General features: G+C 37.4%; 1 pseudogene; it reads right to left on the minus strand.

Moving 5' to 3' along the window:
- Positions 1-281: 281 nt before the first annotated feature.
- Positions 282-5,426, minus strand: LOC115834218 (annotated as a pseudogene).
- Positions 5,427-5,905: the final 479 nt, after the last annotated feature.

Genomic DNA, 5,905 nt, shown 5'->3' on the forward strand with positions numbered 1-5,905 from the left:
TGGACTGAAGAATAAAGGTAACTGAAGTATCTTCCATGTTGATTACAGTATTTCTTCAAAATGTAGAGTCCTTTGGCATGTTTAGATGCTACAACTACAGCTGAAGTCTCTTCCGCATTCCTAACACCATGTCATCTAAAGTCAGAATATGTTCTGAAGAAGTTTATAATTTTCTCTCCAGGGTGAATTTTCTGATGCTATTTAAGATTAGTACATTGACTGAAGTCTTTCCCACATAAATGGCATTCATGTGGCTTTTCTCCAGTGCGTGTTTTCTCATATCATCTAAGGTCAGAAGACAGACTGAAGGCCTTCCCACATAGAAGACAAGTATGTGGTTTCTCTCCAGTGTGAATTCTTTTGTTTCCTCTAAAGCCAGAGCTTTGACTAAAGGCTTTCCCACTTTTATCACATTCATAACACTTTTTTCAAGGTGAGTTCTCTCATGTCTTCGAAGGTTAAAGGATTGAATAAAAGCTTTCCCACATTGATGACATTTATACGGTCTCTCTCCCATGTGAGTTTTCTCGTGTCTTCTAAGGTGAGAACACTGAGTGAAGGCTTTTCCACATAGATGACATGCATATGGCCTCTCTCCAGTGTGAGTCATCTTGTGCCGTCTAAGGTGAAAGCAATTAGTATAGGCCTTTTCACATAGATTACATTGATGTGATTTACCTTTAGTGTGAATTTGTTTATGTGGTTTAGGGGACAACTGATTACTAAGGGATTTTCCACACTGTTTGCTGACATAGGTTTTCTTTCCACTATGAGTTAACAAACACTGAGTTATTGTGGAACTGTGAGTGCAATCTTCTCCTGAATCATTACATTCAAAAGGATCCTCCAGAATGAGAGAGTTCTCCTTTGGGGACAAAGATTAAAAGTCTTAATGGTTTACCCATATACATCTATATATTCATTTCACTACCTTTGAATCCTAGACCAACCATTCAGTGATAGACCCCAGTTGAAATCTTTCCAATGTTACTTGCGTGAAAGGAAATTAAATTTTGGGACCCCAAACTCATTTAACCAAAGGGAAAAATCAAGCTGGGAACTGGGTCATACAAACCTGCCTTCCCCTTCTGGTTCCTAAATAATATGGCTACAAGATGAAAAGCTACATGCCCCACCCCCGCATATTTTTGCCCACAAGGAAATTCCTCATTAGCTGTTAAAATTACACCATGGCAATACAAACTGATAGCTTGTCTTTACAGGTGCAGTCATCCCCAGTTCACCTGACACAAATGCATATCTGATTGTTTTCCTGCCCCATTTGCCTATGTTGTCTTATGTAAAATGCAGCTTTCCTGCATTATTCCTCTGCCTCATTTGTTTATATCATCTTATGTAAAAAAATCCAGATTCACTGAGCCAGAAAAATGCATGAATGACTATTTTTTCTACCCACCTTTTACATGAAAATTGTGTACTTCTCAATATCCCACCCTTTCCCCTTTAAATTTGGAGCCTTCAAAATCATCTTTGGAGAAAGGCATACACCTGTCCCCTGGGTGCATGTCCTTAACTTTGGCAAATAAATCTCCTAAAATGATTGAGACTTGTCTCATCATTTTTCTCGATTGACACTTGCATACACATTATCTCCTGCAGACACAGATACCCTCTCTTCTGTAAGATCCCAACTGCAGGCCGGGCGCGGTGGCTCACGCCTGTAATCCCAGCACTTTGGGAGGCCGAGGCGGGAGGATCACAAGGTCAGGATATTGAGACCATCCTGGCTAACACAGTGCAACCCCGTCTCTACTAAAAAATACAAAAAAAAATTAACCGGGCAGGGTGGCGGGCCCCTGTAGTCCCAGCTACTCGGGAGGCTGAGGCAGGAGAATGGCGTGAACCCCAGGGGGCAGAGCCTGCAGTGAGCTGAGATCGTGCCACTGCACTCCAGCCTGGGCCACGGCAAGACTCTGTCTCAAAAAAAAAAAAAAAAAATCCCAACTGCAGAGTTATTGCATTAATTGTGATGATATCAATATCTTTCAGTGTCTGGGCATGAGCAATGTATATTCACTTGTTCTATTTTAGAGATCTCATGTTATGGTTTAGAACACAGGTCAACTTATTCACTAAATTCAAAGTATCCAATTTTTTTTTGCTTAGAAAGCACTTAATGCCAGCCTAATTACACTCAGGTGATTGTGATTCATTACTAAATTAACCCATTACCATGTCTTTAACTTAGATGACTGGGGTACACAGCTATAAAACTTACCATTGTCATACTGGTGGATGCATCTTTTCTGATGACGGATGCATGGATATCATGTGTTTTTTCTTAAGGGCACTTTCCCTGTCTGAAATAATTGAAAAATAAATTGTTACATTGGTATTATGGTAATAAAATTGTTTGAAAAGGCCCAAGGCCCATTTACTTTTTTTCAAAAATTGACACTTAGATGTGGCAAGTGTGTCAAATGAAGAAACTACTTGAATAGAAGAAATAGATTGTACAGTGTCAGCAATTAGAAAAGATTTTTAAAATTAAAATGTGAAAAGAGTTAAAATGGAGATGAGCTATCAGGTAAACAGAGGGATAGTCTTCACAGGGGTATCAGGAAGAGTCAGCATGTGAAAGTTTACTACATTTTAGAAATTATCACTCATTTAATAAAGCCACTAATTAATATTCAACTGATATTGTTTATTGACAAAGCACCTCCTCCTATTAGAGCACAGGACCCTGTTGCTTACCTGGAATCTGGTCTTGAAGAAATTCTCTTCCTTCTTGCCACAGCTCATTTCCTTGCTCCAGCTGCAAAATTATATAGGATTTGCTTATCTGGTACCCTGTTAGTGAAAGAATACATGTGTTTTGAGTTCACTGCCAATAAATGTGCATTATCACCAAGTGTAAGGCAGGCTATCAAGGAAGAATAAAAACAGTGAAGTCAGCTCAGGCCACAAGACCTAGAACACAGAAAACTCCCCAGGATTTTTCGGACCCAACATGAGACTAGAAAATAAATCCAAACCAAAGGTCCATCAGGAAAAGGAAATTCAAAACATTTAGGATCTATGAATGCTGAGTCCATGCCTAAGTTCCAAGACACAATGCATAATACACAGTCTTTTCAGAAAGAGAGTAATTAAATCTCTGCACAGTGTGTTTATTATTATTTTCATGCAGCATGAAAAAAGACATTCGATTTACAAAATAATTGGTGTTCTGTATGGAAAAGATATTGCTATTGTTTTCACTAATTGGTCTCAGCCTAAGCATAGTGACTAAAGCAGAAGAGTTATTTAGAAAATATTTAATTTAATACATTGAAAATATTCATTAAGTTCCCAGGTCTGTTCTGAGTATTAGAGACTGAGTACCAAAGAAACTATGAAATCCTTGTCAAGATTACATTCTAATTGAGTGACAAACTAAATAAAATAAAATAACAAGAAAGATATTTCTTTCAGACAGATTAGAGAGTTCAAACTTTTTTCAGATGAGATCTGTGAGAGAATCAGAGAAGAGATTAGAGTGAGGTATAGGGAAGCTGTTCTAACACTTATTGAATGAATGAGTGAATGTGTGTCTGCATACATACGTGAATGTTGAGAGACTCACTGAGGGACACCAGGTGACTGATATTTTCCAGCATCACATCTCTGTACAGCTTTCTCTTGGATGTGTCCATCATGGCCCACTCTTCCTGGGTGAAGTCAATAGCTACATCTTCAAAAGTCACTTTCTTCTAAAACACCACACACATTTTAGTTTAGACAGAGAAATCCCTTTCAATGTCCAAAAGTGGAAGGCTGAGATGACATAGCTAGGAGCTGGGTATGCAGAATACTCAGTGTTTTGGGTTCCAGCCAGTTCATTCTCAGTACTAAGCTGGTATCTGCCTTTCAGATTCACTCACAGAGACATACCTACTCTGAATCCATTAAACTTTACTATAAAGAAATATCACATGAGGTGTGGCATAATATAACCCAGATATTTTTCAGTAATGTGTTAATCACCTCTACATAACTGATTATAAAATTTTCACTTGAACATTCATAAATAAAATGAAATTCACCATGAATTTCAAGTAAATTACAGATTTGTCACAAGGCAACTAACCATGATTTACTAATTTTTAAACATGACTGTGATGAAATAAATTATTTCTCTAGATGAACCACAGGTTTCTCACCAATCGAATGGTTAAAAGACTTATTATGTGCTTTGAATAATCTAATGAACTAATAGAAAACATGTATCCTATCTAGCAAATATTTATTAAATATAAGTCATTGGTCCCTTATTCATTAAAAAGTTAGAAAGTAATGAACCAGACTCCAGCATTCTTCAGAACTGAACAAGCTTTATGCAGAATATAAGATTCAATTCATGCATATAGTCTCTCTAATGTTATGTAATTCAGGTGTTCATGACAAGGCTTAAAGAAAGTCTAGTAGCACAAGACAAGACCGCTGAGGCTGCTATACTGAAGAAGTCTTAGTCTGATGATTTCTGTGATATGAAGCCTCCTGTTCTCAACTTTCTCTCGGCAATCCAAACATCAGTTATCATTGTTTCCCTTTTAAATTTACCTTGTCACTTCACTTGTTCAAGGATTTAAAAAGCCTCTTTATTGTTTTTTTTATTTTCTAACCAGCCCTTATAAGCATTTCCACAGAACCCTAAATTGTACTCTATCTACTATATTCCTTCTTCTGAGTGTGCAACCATAATTAAATAATTATATTTCTTATATGTTACTTTCAGTTACCAGAAGGAAAAAGGTTAATTACCAAAAGGTAAAATGAATGGGGATAAGAATAATAATGACTTCTTTAGTTGTCCTTTCACAAAGTTTTTAAAATCTCAAATATATTTTATCAAACTCTTCTTTCCCTCAACACTGCACAGCTCTTGCCCAAGTCCTATCACACTGGATTTATTGAACTCAGCTGCTAGAACATCAGACTCATTGTTGGGCTGTGATATTCTGCTCTTCACTCATCTCTATCGCCTGCATTTATCACAATCCTAAGTCTATTTCAGCCAACAGTACAGTTAATGTGTCAATTATTTCCCTATGAGATTACAGGATGGATAGAAGAAAAAGAAACATATAAATGAAATCTCTCATATCTTTTTTAGTAAATAGTCTTAATAGGGGCTGGAATAAAGTAGTGTAATGTTAGAAATTATATTGATAATTTAGGAGTCTTTGACACATGATACCCAACCTAGAGTCCTGAGAAAACTTAATTGGAGACCAGACACCTGAAAGCCTCCTGATTGCATTTGGAAGACCCAGGCTGGGTGGATTTTGCATCGTAAAAACAAAACGAAAAAAAGAATAAAAATGAAACACCCATGCAAATTGGAGAAAACTGCCCATTTGCCAGCAATATGGGTATAATTTCAGTAGAAAGAGGCATCCCCTACTCACCAGTGGATGCATTGTCAAGAACTCAATTTCTCTCTGTCTTCCTCTGGATTTCCACTTGCAGACACTTCAGACACTAAGAAAAGCTGAGGTTGGAGAAAGAACATGTGAGACACCAGTCTTGTGCACAATTTTCAGATCAACCTGTGACGAAAAGCCAGACTTTCACTGAAGTGTGACACCACCTGCACCACAGCCTAACCAACAGACAAAAACACGAAGAGGCCTCTCCTCTTTTCCCATGGTCAAAATTAGGAAGCCTATGACTATAGTTGCTAATAAAGAAGGAACACAGATGTCTTGTGAATGAGAACATCAAAAGCACTGAGTTTTGTATGTTAATTGGCACAAGTCCAGATATTCAATTCCCTCACTGATTTTAAAACACAGGGATCCCTGACTCCATCCACATGTGGAATATGATTTCCACCTATAGATAAACACTGTGGGATTTCTCAGATTTTATTATCCTAGCTTTATGCCCTAGCAGTGTT

This window comes from Nomascus leucogenys, unplaced genomic scaffold, assembly GCF_006542625.1.
Source record: "Nomascus leucogenys isolate Asia unplaced genomic scaffold, Asia_NLE_v1 001756F_25433_qpd_obj, whole genome shotgun sequence".
NCBI classification, from domain to species: domain Eukaryota; kingdom Metazoa; phylum Chordata; class Mammalia; order Primates; family Hylobatidae; genus Nomascus; species Nomascus leucogenys.